This window comes from Pongo abelii, chromosome 9, assembly GCF_028885655.2.
Source record: "Pongo abelii isolate AG06213 chromosome 9, NHGRI_mPonAbe1-v2.0_pri, whole genome shotgun sequence".
NCBI classification, from domain to species: Eukaryota; Metazoa; Chordata; class Mammalia; order Primates; family Hominidae; genus Pongo; species Pongo abelii.
Genome location: NC_071994.2, coordinates 60,505,677 through 60,525,382, shown reverse-complemented (window position 1 = coordinate 60,525,382; position 19,706 = coordinate 60,505,677). Strand labels below are relative to the sequence as shown.

Here is a 19,706-nt window from a genome sequence, read left to right as displayed (position 1 = left end):
TTGGAATCAACTTCTTTCAAACTCCTATTAATGTTGATATTTTGATCTCCTCCCATGAATCAAAATGTTCTTAATGGCATGTAGAATGGTGACTCCTTCCTAAAAGGTTTTTTATTGGGCCAGGTGCGGTGGCTCATGCCTGTAATCCCAGCACTTGGGGAGGCCGAGGTGGGTGGATCACCTGAGGTCAGGAGTTTCAGACCAGCCTGGCCAACATGGCAAAACCCCGTCTCTACTAAAAATACAAAAATTAGTTAGGCATAGTGGCATGTGCCTGTAATCCCAGCTACTCAGGAGGCTGAGGCAGGAGAATTGCTTGAAGCCAAGATCGCTTCACTGCACTCCAGCCTGGGTGACAGAGTGAGACTCTATCTCAAAAAAAGAAGAAAGATTTTCTATTTACTTTGCTCACATCCATTAAAGGATCACTATGTATGGCAGCTACAGCTTTATGAAATGTATTTCTGAAATACTGACTTGAAAGTTGAAATTACTCCTTGGTCCATGGGCTACAGAATGGATGTTGTGTTAGCAGGCATGAAAACATTAATCTCCACGAACATCTCCATCAGAGCTCTTGGGTAACCAGGTGCACTGTCAATGAGCACTGTCTTGAAAGGAATTTTTTTCTGAGCTGTAGTTCTCAACAGTGGGCTTAAAATATTCAGTAAACTATGCTATAAACAAATGTGCTGTCATCCAGGCTTTGTCATTTCATTTACAGAGCACAGGCAGAGTAGATTTAGCATAATTCTTAAGGGCCCTAAGATTTCCAAAAAGGTAAATGAGCATTGGCTTCAACTTAAAGACACTAGCCACATTAGCCACTAACAGGAGAGTCAGACTGTCCTTCAAAGTGTTGAAGCCAGGCATTAACTTCTCCTCTCTAGCTATCAAAGTCCTCAATGGCATCTTCTTCCAATATAAGGCTACTTCATCTACAGTGAAAATCTGTAGTTAGTGTAGTCACCTTCACCAATGATCTTAGCTAGATCTTCTGGGTAACTTACTGCAGTTTTTTCATCAGCACTTGCACTTTTATTTTATAGAGACAGCTACTTTCCTTAAACCTCATGAACCAACCTCTCCTAGCTTCAAACTTTTCTTTTGCAGTTTCTTCACCTCTCTCTGCCTTCCTAGAACTGGGAGAGTTGGAATCTTACTCTGGATTAGGCTTTGACTTAAGGGAATGTTGTGGTTGGTCTGATCTTTCATCTGGACCACTAAAACTTTCTCTTTATCAGCAATAAGGCTGTTTTGGTTTCCTATCATTCTTGTGTTCACACTGTCATAGCATTTTGAATTTCCTTCAAGAACTTGCCCTTTTCATTCACAACTTGGCTAACTGGTGTAAGAGGCCTAGCTTTCAGCCTGTCTCAGCTTTCAACATGCCTTCTTCCCTAAATTTAATCAATTATAGCTTTTGATTGAAAGTCAGAGACAACTCTTCCTTTCACTTGAATATCGCGAGGTGATTGTAGGCTTATTTATTGGCCTAATTTCAATATTGTGGTGTTTCAGGGAATAGAGAGGCCTGAGGAGAGGAAGAGAGACAGGCAAATGGCTGGCTGGTAGAGCAGTTAGAACACACAACTCTTATCAATTAGGTTCATTGTCATTTATGGGAGAGGTTTGTGGCACTCAAAAATAATTACAATAGTAACATCAAAAATCACTGACCACAGGTCACTGTAAGAGATATAATAACAATGAAAAAGGTTGAAATATTGCAAGAATTATCTAAATGTGACACACAGATATGAAGTGAGCATATACTGTTAGAAAAATGGCACTGACAGACTTGCTGAATACTGGGTTGCCACAAACCTTCAATTTGCAAAAGATGCAATATCTGCAAAGCACAAGAAAATGAGGTATGCCTGTATGTTCTATGCACTGGGTTAAATGTTGACAATCAAAAACTAATTATGCCATTTACTGAAGATTTATATGACAGGCATTATAGTAAATGTTTAGCATATATTTTCTCATTTATTTTTTGTCTTCACAATAGTCTTAGGAACTGGATATTACTGTAGCCCACTTTATAGCCAAAAAATTCTCACCCAGAGGTTTAAATAATAGCTAGTTAGCAGGGAACCAAGATTCAAACCCAAGAATCTCTGACTCCCAACCCTATGTTTAACCAGAACATCACACTGCCACCAAGAAACTTATGGTCATGTTTCTCGACATTATTTGTGTCAGAATTACTTGGGGTGCTTATTTAGAATGCAAATTTTCAGGCTTGCTTTACTCAAGTTCTACTGAAGTTGCTATCTCTGGAGTGGAGCCTGTGTTTTAAACAAGTGATTCTGCTCTGATGATTCCTATTTATACTCATTTTGAAGTCTAATATACAGTTTATAATTTATCTACATGCATTAAATATTTAATGAATGCCCATTATGTACAAGTCACACTATACTAGATACTGTGTTAGACACATTGTTGTATGATACATTTTGTGTCTGATTGCAAGCAAGAGACTTGACAATAAGACACATATAAATACTTACATCACAGAACATTCTTGGAAATTGTGAGATCCTGCTTTAACTGCGATAATTGCTGTCCTATAATTGCTCTTGTATTATTTATTCATGCACATATTATCTTTGTCACACAGAATGCAAATCCTTTGGAGGCTGCTATTCATCTTTTATTTACATTTGTCCTTTCAGAAAATATTTATTAAGTACTCACTGAGTGCAAAACATGTGGACACTAGAATTATACTGGTGAGCAAAAACAGGCTCAGTTCCTTCATGGAGCTTTTGATCTAGTGTGTGGGAAGCCATTTGTTAAATAATCAGACACATTCAAATCATGTAAATAATCAGAAATACAGCATGTATAAATTACTACTATGATACATGATACAAAGAAACAGTACTCTTGGCTAAAATAAAAAGATTTGGTCTGGTCAGATAAATCAGGAAAAGCTTCCCTAAAGAAGCAAATTTGGAATGAAAATCTGAAATATATACAAACACTAATAGGTAAAATGGGAGGAAAAGGAAGAAGTATCCAAGAAAAGGGTACAGCACATGGAAAGGCATTTGTGACAGATGGAAACAACAAGAACAAAGCATTGATAACAGCCAGTACACCTGGACTGGAGAGAAGAAAAAGGAGCTGAAGAGTTCATCAGGAGTCAAACAGTCTAGGGCCTTATAGGTCATGTGAAGAATTTTGTCTTAGTCCTAGAAACAACGGCAAAGCAATAAAGGAATGTACTGGTTATTCTCCATTTGCTTTGCCCCATCCCCAGACTCATTCTCCACTTAGAGACCTGGGAGACTGACCCCATGGACTGCATCATCTGGTCTCCTGGTCCAGCTTCTGTTTGGATTTGGACAATGGGAAGCACATGCCGAAGACCAGTGAGAAGAAAGAAAAGAAAGTCAGAGTATTTCTTCTCCACTCCTACCCTACTTTAGGGTCTCAGTTCTAGTACTGTTTGCATACCTGAACAACTATGACTCCTGCCCACCAGGCCCTCTTCTAGGGGTCTAGACTCCAATAACACTATTTCAGTCCTCTTATCCCTTCAGGCCTGAGGATGATAATGGTTTCCTGCTATTGCTGGTCTCTGGGTATGCCAGCATTTCTTGGTTTTCTTAACCCTGCTCACACCTTTGAAGGTAGTTCCTCTTCATTAAAATCCTTTCCTCTGAGTTGAATTGTCTCCTGCTAGGACCATAAAGTATGTGGTATGAATCCCTAGGTCCTAGTTTTAAAAAATATATACAATGCAACACTCAAAAATATCTGACAATCAAATAACCAGACTGACTTTTTCCCATCATTGAACAGTCCATGGAATTTTCTTTTGCCTTTTAGTTACACTTACCATTTTATTGTCAATAGTTGGTCTTCTTAATTATTAAAAGATTCTTGGAGGACTATAATCATTACCATTCATACAAACAGATTTCTTGCCATCCAAAGGAATTAGGGTGAACAACGCCTTTATAGTGTAGACATAAAAAGCATGGACTCAGAGAGACCTGGATTTAGTTCTTTGCTCTGCCATTTAGTATTGGTATGCCCATAGATATATTTTATAAAACACTCTGAATCTGTTTCCTACGTAAAATGGGAACATTTATTCTTATCTTAAAGGATTTTTGTGAATATTAAATAAAATTATGTTAAGGGACTGGTAGAGAAAAAGTACTTAATAAGCAGTAACTATCGTTACTATTTCACCTATTTAATCATGGATAAAAAAGAAGTGACAAGTTTTTAGAATTTACATATGTTCATGGTTTAAATAGAAAACCAATATGGAAGAATATGAAGTACAAAATAAAAATTTCTCATTTCTTTCCTTCACCTCCTAATTCCACTATTAAAAGGATATGCAACTCACGCCTCTAATCCCAGGTCTTTGGGAGGCCGAGGCAGGTGGATCACGAGGTCAGGAGATGAGACCATCCTGGCTAACATGGTGAAACCCCGTCTCCACTAAAAATACAAAAAATTAACCGGGCGTGGTGGCCGGCGCCTGTAGTCCCAGCTCCCCGGGGCGGGGAGGTGGGGCCAGGTTCAGGGTGGGGGTTAGCGGGGGTGGGAGGGGGGACTGAGGCAGGAGAATGGCGTGAACCCAGGAGGCGGAGCTTGCAGTGAGCCGAGATTGCGCCACTGCACTCCAGCCTGGGCGCCAGAGCAAGACTCCGTCTCAAAAAAAAAAAAAAGGATATGCAACTTTATAGATATTTTCCATACTATACTCTGCATTTGGAGAATGAAGATGAGATAACACATTTGGGAAGAAGAAGAATCGGCACTCCTCCTGTTCTTTATGATTGAGATATTCAGAGAAGTATGTGTATCACAACAATACCATAGAATTCAGATACCACCCTAATATCAATTCAGTTCACAAAGTACAATTTTGGAAATAGAGTGAACGAATTTTTATTTCTATATCTCTGGCTGGGAAATCACTTGGACTAATTTAGCACAGAATAGTAAATAATTCTGATTCTTAATACCAACAATTTAGGCAGCTGAAAGGAGAGGATATAAAGCTGAATAGCTTAAAAGTACTGGGACAATGGGAAAACACTGTCAAAAATGATTCTGATCATTTTACTCAGGACCCAAAGATTGGATTCAGGTATCTTATATCAACCTATAGAAATAAGTAATTTCCAATCACTTACTACAGAACATATTTTTTTAATCCTCTACTGGTCTTTTTTACAACAGGTAGTTTCTCTGAATTCCTTAAATCTTTCTATGAAATAAAGCATGCATCCATGTACCAGAAAGTAATGAGAATGCTACTTAGGGAAAACTTGGTAACTATGTAAATTGTTAAATTTACTTTGTATGTTTTCTGAGTCAGACCACTGGAGGACACTCCTACAAACATCAGAACCCTCCATTTCCAGACCTTCTTGAAGTCTAAGGACACTGGCTAGCTCTGAAATTCAGTCACTTTTTCCCATTAGTATCCTCTCATTCCCTTTAGCCATGGAGAATTTTGAAAACTCCCCATTCCAAGCCCACTGGCCACCCTTCTTTTCCTGAGTCCCAGATCTTCTGAAGGTGTTTGATGTCCCAGGCACCTTCAGAAAGCCTGTGTTGTACTGTAATATTTTATGAACAAGGAAAGAAAAATCCTGAATATTGTATTTTATATCCCATTGAAATGGTCTATGTCAAAGAAGAAACTACCTAAAATATATATACATATATATAATGATTCATATATATATATATAATCCTTCATATGTATATATGTAAATTCTTCCCCACACATATCTTTAAGGAATACATTTGCTTTGAACATTTAGCAAATAAATAAATGAATAAAACAATTATTGTAAGATGACAAATGGTAGGAAATTTGAACTTACTACAGCATTTAAAATGTATCTTATATGTTTGTACTTTAATAAGTTACACAGTATATGCATAGCATGGTTTACTACATGATCAAATCACACTGATCAGTGTGATACACAAAATAAAAAATATATAGTTTATAAATATGAACTAACGTCTATGAGGGTATCTCCAATTATTCCATATACACCGATGCTAAGTGATCAAATTACACTTGTAAACTGGTTCATGTTAAGATTCTTAGAACACCTGGTAATGAAAACATTTTATTATTTTTATGAATGTATAACGTCTTGCCATTGCCAGAAACATTCTTTTAAATTTTCGTTTAATTAAAAAATGGCTCTTGAATATTTGTTATGAAAAAGACTATTCAAGATAGAGACCTCTGTGCCAAGTTCTAGTCCCAAAATTTTTTTTAAATACAAAGACTTCTTTAAATTACAAAGACAGTTTTTGCTTTTCAGTTTGTCAAAGTATTTCATAATAATATAAACTAGAAATAGAAAGTAAAGGGGGAAGATACTGTCTGGAATGCTGTAAAACAACAATATACCTGGCTTTTACTCCTCTCTCTCATCAAAAACAAACCAACTATAAACATTTATTTGCGCTTTTGTGTTTGTTATTTCACCTTTTTTTACAATGTGCTTAAACCTGATGGCTTATGTTTTAAAATTTTACCCATGGAACATCACTTATGAGTCCCAACACAGAAGAATTTGTATTTCTCTTAAGAGCACCACTGTGTAATATATCTTGCAAATAGTGTTCATACACCTAAACTTTTCTATTTTTCTCTCACCCCCAGGTACTCAACAAATACTTGTAGAATGAATGAATAAAGCTCAGTGAAATGACCTCTCTTACCAATAATACAACTTCCATCTAACCTTTCACTTTTTAACAGCTCTTTTGTCAAATCAACAAATCTAATCTGCTGCTAAAGGCACTGTCAATCAAACTCCGAATTAGTTACATAAAGAACAATGCAATAACTTCCTTTTAGAGTTGAATGATAGACAAAAGTTTGTATCATTTAAGAAACACATATGCTTCCTTTTTATTAAATATTATGATTTTCATTTATTCTGGATTGCCAGAAAGCCTAAAACCAGATATTGTAATCAATTCAGCTAAAATGATCTTCATTTCATTCCTTGAATTTACTTTGTTTCAAGAATTACAATGAGTTTCCCTTCTGGAAATACATGGAACCTACTGTGTGCAAAGTATTGTAACAAAAAGACAAGTTCCCTATTCTCCCACTTATATTTCTGCTGTTAATTACAATGCAAAAAATGCAAAAGACCAAATGGATAACAGAGTGACAACAAGCTAGGCAAACAATAGCAGCCTTTTATTAAAAAAAAAAAAGTATGTAACCATTTATTGAACATCTTTGTATCAGGGACTTTGGTAAACATTTTATATACACCACCACAATAATCCTGCAAAATAGGTATTGTTATGCTCACATTGATGTCAGAAAACAGGCTCTTAGCATAGGACTTAGCACATGCCAGGTATTCAACAAATACATGTGGAATGAATAAAGCTTAGTGAAATTCCCTAATTACACGGGTAACAAGTTAAGAAGGTGTAGAACATTATATGTACCTATAGAATGTCCAAATTCAACTTTATAAATTAATTAATCTAAACTGAATACTACCCAGTTTATAGGTGGGCTTTACAAAACACAGTTCAGTAACCAGCCTTCTGGATACCTTCTGAATAAACTAGGTTACCTTCTGGATAAACTAAAGTACAAATTATAGGAAATTTTTTTGAAAGGGAAAGAAAATTTAAATAATTTTCCAGCAAGAATATTCAAATACACTCTTGACAACTTTTTAAAACATTATTTAACAGGAAAAAATATATATTTGTCATGAAGCAAACTAAAAGAAACTAGGCATCAGGCCAGGCATGGTGGCTCATGCCTGTAATCCCAACACTTTGGGAGGCTGAGGCGGGCGGATCACCTGAGGTCAGGAGTTCGAGACCAGCCTGTCCAACATGGTGAAATCCCGTCTCTACTAAAAATACAAAAATTAGCCAGCCATGATAGTAGGCACCTGTAATCCCAGCTACTCGGAAGGCTGAGGCAGGAGAATCGCTTGAACCCAGGAGGTGGAGGTTGCAATGAGCCAAAATCATGACATGGCACTCCTGCCTGGGCGACAGAGCAAGACTCTGTCTCAAAAAAGAAAAAAAAAAGAAAGAAACTAGAAATCATCTAGTCTTCCATCCCTTCTGCTTATACGCATAAAGAATTAGGCATTTAGACTAGGTGTGGTAGCTCACACCTGTAATCCCAATACTTTGGAAGGTCGAGGCAGGAGGATCACTTGATGCCAGGAATCCAAGATCAGCCTGGGCAATATAGCGAGACCTCGTCCCTACAAAACAAAGTTAAAAATTAGCCAGGCATACTGGCATGTACCTGTGGTCTTAGCTACTTGGGAGGCTGAGGCGGGAGGATGGCTTGAACCCAGGAGTTCAAGGTTACAGTGAGCTATGATAGTGCCACTGCACTCCAGCCTGGACAACAGAGCAAAACTCCATCTCTACGGGGAAAAAAAAAACTATGTTGATGGGCATACAATGTATAAAGATGTAATCTGTGACAATCACAACATCCAGAGGCAAGAATGGAGCTTATATAGAAGCAAAGTTTTATATTCTATTGAAATTAAGTTGGTAGTAATTCAAACTAAATCATTCTATATTAAGATGTTAATTGTAATCTCCAGGAAAATCACTAAGAAAATAACCAAAATGTATTTTAGTAAAAGAAATGAGAAAGGAATAAAAACAGTACAATAGAACATATCTAATTAACACAAAAGAAGGTAGTAATGGAGAAATGTGAACAAAGAAATGACACATAGAAAACAAATAGCAAAATGGCTGAAGTAAGTCTTCCTAATCAATAATTACACTAGTTATAAGTGGATTCAACTCTCCAATTGAAAGGGGGAAATTTACAGAATGGAGAATTTGTAATTTGATTGTGCAAATCTGATCTTGACCAATGTTTAAATCAGTAAGACTAGCGAGGTTCATTATTGTGTCCGTTTATGCTATAAGATATTGTGAGAGGAGGCTGGGTGCAGTAGCTCACACCTGTAATCGCAGCACTTTGGGAGGCCGAGGCTGGAGGATCACTTGAGGCCCCCAGTTTGAGACCAGCCTGGACAACAAAGGAGACCCCATTTCTACCAAAAAAAAAAGTTTTTTTAATTAGCTGGGTATAGTAACACATTCCTGTGGTCTCAGCTACTCAGGAGGCTGAGGCTGGAGGATCACTTAAGCCTGGGAGGTCAAGGCTGTAGTGAGCTATGATTGAATCACTGCACTTTCCAGCCTGGGTGAAAGAGTGAGAACCTATCACACAAAAAAAATTAAAAAAAAAAAAAAATATATATATATAGTGTGAGACGGTATTTTCTAGTAGTGGTCATGTTTAGAAAAGGGCAGTGGAAAAAAGGGTCCAGCAAACATGCCGGAGAACGAGAAGCAGAGAGGGGTTGGGTGGAGGGAGCTAAGATATAGGGGGTAGGAGGGAGTTCACTCCAGAGTTCCAGAGTTGGGTCTGGAGGGGGAGAGGAATTTGAGTTTGGATTTTTGGATTTGAGACCCTGTACATTTTCATTAAAATGACAAATTAGCCATTTTAATATACTTTATTATTTTAATAGCATACCATTAGAAAACCATTTTTTTCTGCTATATCTGGATGGCCCTAATAAATTATTCTAGGCAAAAATTCTCCTATCTGCACATTGACTCTTTGTCATGTTCACTATCATTTCTTTCTCTATGTTACTGGTTTATTTTCACCTTCGGATTTTGTTTTTACTTTTAGAATGAAAAAATGCACACTGGTGAATAGATGTACCTTTCCATAATAGTGTTATCACTTTAAATAAGCGAAATCATTCAATAATGAGTGGATCTTAAAGGTAGTGGTCTACTTCCTAGTTATAACCCAGTTCTTTATTCTTTCCCAGTAGTACTCCAAAATAAATGCCAAATAAAATCCTTAATATGGAATTTCAGTTCGAATGCTCACAAATTAAGCAAAGAAGCAGTGTTTTATTTAAAATAAATTAGTCACTTTTTCCATTTTCTTTTTCAGCTTTAAGAAATGAGATATAGTTAGTTTTAAATGTAAAACTTAGTACACTATGCAAATCATGTCTGTGTGTCAAAGAAAAATAACAAACTTAATGAGGAATGTTAAAAAAAAAAAAAAAAGCAGAACCCATTAGTTTAAAGATACATAGGAACAGCCAAAGATGACAAACATACACAAAATTCAAAACATGGTAGGGAAAGGGAATAGGCACTGAACACATAAATCAGTGTTTTGAATTCTTTTTCTCTGTGGGTATAATTGTACCTTAGTTTCTTATAATGATTTATTGAGGTAAATATTCTGTATGGTTTAACAGCTACAGCTTCAAAGTGTCAGGCACAAGCTCTCCTTTATTCATGAGGCAGCTGAGTATTGGGATGTGAATTCACTTCTGTATTCTGGGACTTGGCAAAGTTTGTTTTTAAGGTCCTTATAAAGAATTCATGTTGATGCAGTCTATTCAAATGTGAAAAACACTGTGCTATAATGAGTGAAATAGAAAACCTTTACAGTAATTCTAGAGAAAAAAGTAAATAAATTGAAGTAAGCCACACAGAATTACTTTCAGCAAAGTAAAGAATGCCCCTGAGTTCATCTTAATCCACTTTTTCAGATTTTCAGATTTAGGGATGCCTACAAACCCCCTTCATCAGATGGGTTACTATACTAGGAACTGAATCTAATATCAAAACAAAAAGAAAATAATCAGAGAGAAATAGAATTAAGTCTCTGTCTATAATATTCAGGTAAGAAAGTATTTTGGGTTGATTTTCAATTTGCATATGTTACTGCTCTGAGACCAAGGTATTTCCAACAGCAAACAGTAATAACAGTCACACAGTAGTTTATTAAAACTACCATATAGCTACTTTATAGTTTGAAAAGGGGAAACAAGTAATTTACCAAATATATTTCCTTTTAAAGTATTATGCCAATAGAAGTTATACATGGATACTTAGGGCATAGAGACCTAATGAAACCTTGAAATTCATTGATCTTATGTTTGCTTATGTCAAGCCTTTCAGCAGAAAATTCAGATTTTTGCCAAGAAATACATGTGCCTTAGATGCACAAGCTCAATATGAAATAAAGATTTGACCTGCCTAGACAGTGGTCCTCTGATGCATCCACATTCTTATGCATCTGCCAAAGTGGCTTTATGATTCCCCACAAGGTAGTTTGATAGTTTGACGGTATAGGTGCCAAATAAAAGTAAATTTAAAAAAAAAAACACATAGTTTAAAAATATACCTACATTTTTTGTAATGAGATTCTCTCATTTCCAGATAATATATCTTATGCTTTCAAATTTTGTTCACTTGAGGAAGTATTTTGCATTATTAGAGAGAGATCTCATTAATAAATGGCTTTTGCCTTCTTGCTAATTCCCTTTATAATTAAGAATTACCTAAAAACTCTGCCTGCTTAAAGCTACTCATTAAATTATAAACTTTTTCTTTATCCTCATAGAGCCTAACATAGCCATGCGTGGGGTAGATGATCGGTAAATAAAGACTTACACCGGATAGCAACTTATTAGTTTAAAATGGCTCTAGACAAATTGCATTACTTTTCAGGTAACATATTTTTCTCCTCAGAATAATAACTTTTCACACAAAAAAATTCACTAAATAAATATACTATAAGATGTGATGTTTTGACATTACTTTCTGGCAAAACACTTACTAATTTACTCAACACAACTTCTAGTCAGAGAATATCATCAGGAAAAATATGCATGTGTACCACGTTTAAATGACCCAAAATGTTTTGCATTGCCAATACAGAATGAAGAGGTGGCATCTTGTACAACTCTAAAAGTAGCTGATACAATTGGATATTTATCCCCACCCAAATCTCATGCTGAAATGTAAATCCCAGTGTCGACAGAGGGGCCTGGTGGGAGGGGCCTGGTGGGTCATGGGAGCGGATCTCTCATGAATGTCTTATTGCTGTCCTCGTGATAGTGAGTTCTCATAAGAAATGGTTTTTTAAAAGTGTGTGGCACCTGGCCAGGCATGCTGGCTCACACCTGTAATCCCAGCACTTTGGGAGGCTGAGGAGGGTAAATCACTTGAGGTCAGGAGTTCGAGACCAGCCTGGCCAACACAGCAAAACCCAGTCTCCACTAAAAATACAAAAATTAGCTGGGCATGGCCACATGCCCTGGTAGTCCCAGCTACTTGGGAGGCTGAGGCACGAAAATCACTTGAACTCAAGAGGTGGAGGTTGCAGTGAGTTGAGATCATGCGACTGCACTCCAGCCTGGCCAACATAGCAAGACTCTGTCTCAAAAAAAAAAAGAAGTGTGTGGCACCTGCCCCCTTCTCACCATGTGAGAAGTCTGTTCCTCCTTTGCCTTCCACTATAAGAAAAAGCTCCCTGAGGCCTCCCCAGAAGCCAAGCAGATGCCACTGCCATGCTTTCTGTACAACCTGCAGAACTGTGAGTCAATTAAACCTCTTTTCTTTATAAATTTCCCAGTCTCAGGTATTTCTTTATAGCAATGCAAAAATGGCCTAACACAGTAACTTTCTGTGCTATAACTTCAAGTTAAGCTCATGTGAAGCCAAGATAATCATGAGCTCCTAAAAGTCTAAAAAAAAATTGATGCAGAAAATGGTGCAGAAAGAAGAATGCACCTTCCAAAGAATGAATATCTCACACTTCTCCTCTACAAGCCATCCATTATCAATTCTTTAATTCGTTCAGCAGTACAATAAAACTTTATTACTTTATAATTTATGTATAATCTATATTTATTTACTTTCAAATGCTATTTATTACTTATTTATGCTTGCTTTCATTGTTCATCAAATGCTATATTTTTTTGTGAAAAGAGAGGGTATCTTGGATTGGTATAAAATGCATTATAACTTTTCCTATTAGAATTAATGAAAATATTTTCTGTTTTGTAGCTTTTCACTGAAGAGCAGAATTTTCCAAAACAAAATTAACATCTTGAAGGGAGGGATAGGTGTACCCTATTCAAAGTTTCTAAAATTATCATAAAACTAGAGAAGAAAAGAATTAATATCAACTCTGCATCCCATATTTTTCAGGTAGTATTCAAGTAAATGTGTTAGTTCATTAATCCTTAGAATAACCCCAAGTGAGAAGTACCTTTTGAGAAGGTGAGAAAACTAAGACTCAATGATGTGAAATGAAGTGTTCAAGGTCATACAACTAATAAGTGGACGAGCCAGAACTCAAATCAAACATTGCCAAGTCCAATGGCCATTTCTCTGTGCTTATCTTTACTTCTCATCAGCATTCAATGAAATCATCAACTTCCTCCTTCTTGAAACCCTGAGCTCTCTTGGCCTCCAAATACTGTATCTCCTGGTTTATTTCATCCGTATTAAGAGTTACTACCTCTTAGCCTCCAGTGTTGAATCTACCTCTTTTACCCGACTTACAAGTTATAGGGTTTCTCAGAGTCAGGCCAGAGCCGTCTGAAATCTATCTCTTTTCCTGGATGACCTTATCCATTCCCATGGATTTGAATACCATCCCTTTATTGATAACTCCCAGATATATCTATACTTAGCCATGACTTTTGTGAGCTTCAGATTTGACTATCTATCTACTTCGTTTCTTGGTATTTCCACATATAGATCTCAAAAACATTATAAATTTAATGTGTCCAGAGAAAAAGATTAACAAATCATGATGCCTACCCACCCAAATCTGTCCCCTCCCATTTGGGTAAACAGAAAATTTGTCCATAAGTTGTTCAAGCCAGAAACCTAAGAGCCGTCTTTTTATTTTCCTTTTCATTATCCCCAATTCTAATCCATCAGCAAATCCTGTTGTTTCTCATTCTAAGATATATCTTGAATTGCTCCATATCTCTTCAGCTCCACCTCTACCACCTTAACCCAGGTCCCCATTATTTCTCACCTGAACTATGCAACAGCTTCACTTCTACTCTTGACCTCCTCCAATCCATTCTCCATACCGTAATAAGAGTAAATGTCTTAAGACATCAAATAAATCACTCTCCTGCTAAAAACCTTACAGCAGGCCAGGCACAGTACAGGCTCATACCTGTAATCCCAGCACTTTGAGAGGCCAAGGCGGGTGGATCACTTGAGTCCAAGAGTTCAAGACTAGCCTGGGCAATATGATGAAACCCCATCTCTACAAGAAAAAAAAATGTTAGCCAGGCATGGTGGGCCTATAGTCCCAGCTACTAGGGGGTGGAGACAGGAGGATCACTTGAGCCTCGGAGATGGAAGCTCCAGTTAGCCATGATCATGCTACTGCACTCCAGCCTGGACGACAGAAGGAGACACTTTCAAAAAGAAAACCCTACAATGGTTTACTTTTAAGATAAAATCTTAAAATGGCACTTAAGATGAAATCCAAACTTCATTTCATGATCTAAAAGCTCTGCCTATCTTTCCAACCTCACCTTATGCCAGTCTCCCCTCTTTTCACTATACTCTAATACTTACTGATCATCTTTCTTTTTTTTTTCTCAGCTCAAAATGTTATCTGTTTCTTTTTTTCCATAAGTGATTGGGGTACACGTGGTATTTGGTTACATGGGTAAGTTCTTTAGTGGTGATTTGTGAGATTTTGGTGCACCCATCACCTAAGCAGTCTACACTGCACCACATGTGTAGTCTTTTATCCCTCATCCCCCTCTCACGCTTCCCTACAAATCCCCAAAGTCCATCATATCATTCTTATGCCTTTGCATCCTCATAATTTAGCTCCCACATACCAGTGAAAACAGACGATGTTTGGTTTTCCATTCCTGAGTTACTTCACTTAGAATAATAGTCTCCAATCTCATCCAGGTCACTGCAAATGCTGTTAATTCATTCCTTTTTATGGCTGAGTAGTATTCCATACATACACACACACACACACACACACACACACACACACACACACGCGCGCGCCACAGTTTCTTTATCCACTCATTGAGTGATGGGCATTTGAGTTGGTTCCATGATTTTGCAATTGTGAATTGTGCTGCTAAAAACATGCGAGTGCAAGTATCTTTTTCATATAATGGCTTCTTTCCCTCTGGGTAGATACCCAGTAGTGGGATTGCTGGATCAAATGGTAGTTCTCCTTTTAGTTCTTTAAGGAATCTCCACGCCATTTTCCATAGTGGCTGTACTAGTTTTACATTCCCACCAGCAGTGTAGAAGTGTTCCCTGTTCACCACATCCATGCCAACGTCTATTGTTTTTTGATTTTTTTAATTATGGCCATTCTTGCAGGAGTAAGGTGGTATCACATTGTGGTTTTGACTTGCATTTCCCTGATCATTAGTGATGTTGAGCATTTTTTCATATGTTTGTTAGCCATTTGTATATCTTCTTTTGAGAATTGTCTATTCATGTCCTTAGTTACTAGAACACACTAAGCTCTTTTCAGCCTCAAGGCCATTTCACATGCTGTTCCCTTTACCTAAAACACTTCCCCATTAATTACCTAGCTAGCTCCATCTCACCCTGAATCACTACCTTTTGAAGCAGACCCACACCATACTGTCACAGTCCCTTGTTTTTTCCTTATGGCACTTACTGTATATTATAATTGTTTTATGTAGTTGTCTTTTTATTGTCTACCAAACTAGAATATAAGCTCCATAAAGGCAGAGACTAATTAGTTCAATTATTTATACTGTTAATTGTTATATTTCCCATGCCTGGCACAATAAATAATAGCTCTCAATAAATATTTGTGAATGAATGAAAGCCAGGTGTGACTGATTCCAAACAAATATTCTCTCTACTATATCATGCTGCCACCTTGAAGTATCTTAGAAATCATCTAGCCGACCCTCTTCTTTTACAAATAAAAAACTGAGATCCAGAAAGACAAGTGATTTATCCAAGGTGACACAGCATTAACTGACAGAGCCACAGCGACCCCAGACTTTCTGATTTCTGAATCAGGTTTTTTCTTAGACAGCACATGGCCTTATGCTAATAGGTGCATCCAAACTATACCTAAGAAATTTTCTGCAAGTATGAGGTGGCCAAAAACATCAGAAAAAAAATTTTACCAATCACTTACAAACTAATAAAAAACTAGAAAAAAATACAGTTATAACGGTAGAATACAATGCATTACATTGCCAAAATCTTTTACTAAATTGTTTTTAAAAGAAAAATTTGAGAATATAGACAAAATAGTCCTCTATTTTACATTACATAAATCATTTACTTCACAATATAAACAACATTTTATTTCATATGGATAATACATTCAGAATATGCCTGCTTAGAGAAATCATACATGTGCTGTTGTGGAAACAATAAATAAATATGTAATAAAAAATTTAAAAAGGAGAAATCATACTTTGTTCCTAAAAATTTAAGTTTTCCTAATAGCTAGTAACTCTAAAATTCATATGAGTATAAAATTTGCACAATTTTGAAACTAAACAAGAAACCAAGCAAAGTATCTAGAGTTAATAATAATAGATAAAAGATAAAAGAAGGAACAGCCAAACCCAGGAATCCTACACTGCCTACTTCCAGAATTCAGTCACTGGTCTGCAAAACACTAAACCATGTATCAATTTACTCAATCCATGAAGCAATGCAGTCTATACTGTCACAACTACACCTCCCCAGCTCCTTCCACTCCTGCAGAACTCAAATCAGGCAGCTACTAAATCATCTCAAGTTGCTCCTGTCACTTGGTGACCAATGGAGAAAACTGTGATCCAAGTTTTCTTTGCCAAAAATGTTTTACTTCCCCACTAAGCACATGGTGTCCATACTCACGATTCTGCCCATGTGTGAATATGTTTTTTAATTTCCATAATAAAAAGCTAGAAAATATAACCTCCATCATGAACCACTTAGTTGTTAAAAACATCTATGCCTCCATTTAACTCCTTCCTCATCTTCCAAAGAATTCTACATAATTTTTCAAAAGTATTAGAAATAATAAAATACGAATTATTTTACTTTTAGCATTGCAACACTATTTATTACTGCAAATGATAATTAGTTTAGCTATCTTATAGTTCAAATAGGTTTATGTAGATTATCCTAGCGAACAAGAAATTATGTACAGCATTGTTGTATGGAAAAAAAACATCTGCTTCCATGGAACTTTTGTTTCATTTCCAACTTCCCTAAAATTACTAAACTTTCAAAGTTCTTTTCATACAATGTCATGTTCATTGTTTTTCCCTCAGAAAAATTTCCCTCATAAAAAAGTGGTTATTATAAATACCTTTGTTATTTACCTACCAGTTGTTTCAAATGTGTCTTTTAATTTTCTTTTTTTTTTTTTTTTTTTGTTTGAGACAGAGTCTTGCTCTGTCGCCAGGCTGGAATGCAGTGGCACATCTCGGCTCACTGCAACCTCCGCCTCCCGGGTTCAAGCAATTCTCCTGCCTCAGCCTCCCGAGTAGCTGGGACTACAGGCGAGCACCACCACGCCCAGCTAATTTTTGTACTTTTAGTAGAGACGGGGTTTCACCATGTTGGCCAGAATGGTCTCGATCTCTTGACCTTGCGATCCACCCGCCTCGGCCTCCCAAAGTGCTGGGATTACAGGCGTGAGCCATTGCGCCCGGCCATGTCTTTTAATTTTCGTTAGGTCTTTTATGTCTCTTGCTGCTCATTAGAATATGCAAATTACCTCAGTATATATTGGACTTCTGTAGATTTCAAGGCTCTGATTTAAAAGTTGTCATTTAGAATCCGGCAAAACAGTCCTGTTGGAAAAGTTGCAAAAAATAAATTTCAGTACTTTGGAGCCCTTTCCCACTCTAGAAACTAAAAAAATCCTGGGTCAAACATAGATTAATGACCTATTATTAGAGTACATTACAGTGGAATGTTACTAAAAGCATGAGTAAATCATGTTTACCCTGTACAGCACAGGACCTGCTCCCATTCTGTTATGGAAAGCCTAAACCTGCACTGTCCAACGGGATAGCCAATAGCCACATGGGGCTCTAAGGTGCTAGAAATATCACTAGCCTTAATTGAGAAGGGCTGTAGTATAAAGTAACCACCAGATTTTTGAAGAAAAGAATCTAAAATATCTCTCATTAGTAATTTTTACAATTACATATTGAAATAATACTATATTTGATATATTGGGTTACATAACATACATTATAAACATGAATTCCACCTGTTGCTTTTCACCTTTTTTAGTATGGCTACTAGAAAATTTTAAATTACATATGTGATTCACATTTGTGACTCAGATTATATTTCTGTAGAATAGCATTGTCTTGCTATAATAAGATTTTTATAGTTAAGTTAGTTTTTGGTGTTTTATTTTACCCAAAGAAATAGTTTATGATTAATGTGTTGTGGATAGCCCATAGGAAGCAAGGTCCTTAATGAAAACTTAAACTTTTAATGAGAATTAGAAAGAAAAAAAAAGGAGTAGGAAATAAAAGAGGAACAGAAACATTGTAGGAATAGATAATAAAGATTAATTTCCTCTCTACTCAAAGCAAAAAGTACTATATATTCAAAAACACTGTAACAGCTAAAGGTGTTTATTATTATTAAAACACTGCTTAGCAAGGAAGTAAAAAAAAAAGATAAAAACAATAGTTTAATGGTTTTGAAGTTTTACTTTTTTCCAACTACTCTCAGTTCTTTGAAGGAACAAAAATTAGCAAAAAAGAAAAAAAAATCAACTGCTTTTCCCTGTATCAAATGATAGGTAGTAAGAAATTCCAAAGTTCTAGTCTCCAAAGAATAGTACTATAATATTTTTTTAAATAAGCATTAGAGGCCAGGCACGGTGATTCATGCCTGTAATCCCAGCACTTTGGAAGGCCGAGGTGGGAGGATCAAGTACAGGCCAGGAGTTCAGGGACAGCCTGGCCAACATGGTGAAATCTTGTCTCTACTAAAAATACAAAAATTTGTCCAGGCATGGTAGTACACACCTGTAATCCCAGCTACTTGGGAAGCTGAGGCCCAAGAATTGCTTCAGCCTGGGAAGCGGAGATTGCAGTGAACCGACACTGTGCCACTGCACTCTAGTCCGGGTGACAGAGCAAGACTCTGTCTGAAAAAAAAAAAAAAAAAAAAAAGCATTAGTAATCAGGTGGTGGTATGCACCTATAGTCTCAGCTACTAGGGAGGCTGAGGCCAGAGGATCACTTGAGCTTAGGAGCTGGAGGCCAGCCTGGGCAACATAGAGAGAACCCATCTCTTTAAAACAAAACAAAAACAGGCATTAGTAAGGCTGGTCAGTATCCATATATCATTTTCTTCTCAGAAAGTTCACATGCTTCATATTAGTGATCATTTCATTTCAATGGTCGTAAAGGAACAGTTCAAATTTTATGGTCTGAGCATATGGGAGCATAAATTGGTACAAGCAGTTTGGAAAACGTTTTGGCATTATTATCTACTCCTAAGCATATCCCCAACAGTAACACATGCACATTTATATAAAAAATACACAAAAATGTTCCTAGCAGCATCATTCATAGTAAGTCAAAAACTGGAAACAACTCACATACCCATCAACAAATGAATTCATACAATGGCATACTATATAGAATAAAATGAACCAACCATTACTATAAAACAGTAATGATTCTCATAAATATAACATTGTGTAAAGGAAGTTAGATATAAAAAATACTGTATGATTCTATTTAAATAAAGCTCAAAAACAGAAAAAAATTAATTTATGATCTTAGAAGTCAGGATAGTTACCTTTGAGGGGGTCA

General features: G+C 36.5%; 1 protein-coding gene across 2 annotated transcripts in view; it reads right to left on the bottom strand.

Annotated features, from left to right (window-relative positions):
* The window catches only part of SOX6 (SRY-box transcription factor 6), a 757,470-nt gene extending 739,762 nt beyond the window's left edge, over nucleotides 1-17,708 (bottom strand). For both annotated transcript variants that reach the window (XM_054523662.2, XM_054523669.2), the window contains exon 1: nucleotides 17,636-17,708. The gene's annotated coding sequence lies outside the window, so the exon portion shown is untranslated. The remainder of the gene's footprint in view (nucleotides 1-17,635) is intronic.
* Nucleotides 17,709-19,706: the final 1,998 nt, after the last annotated feature.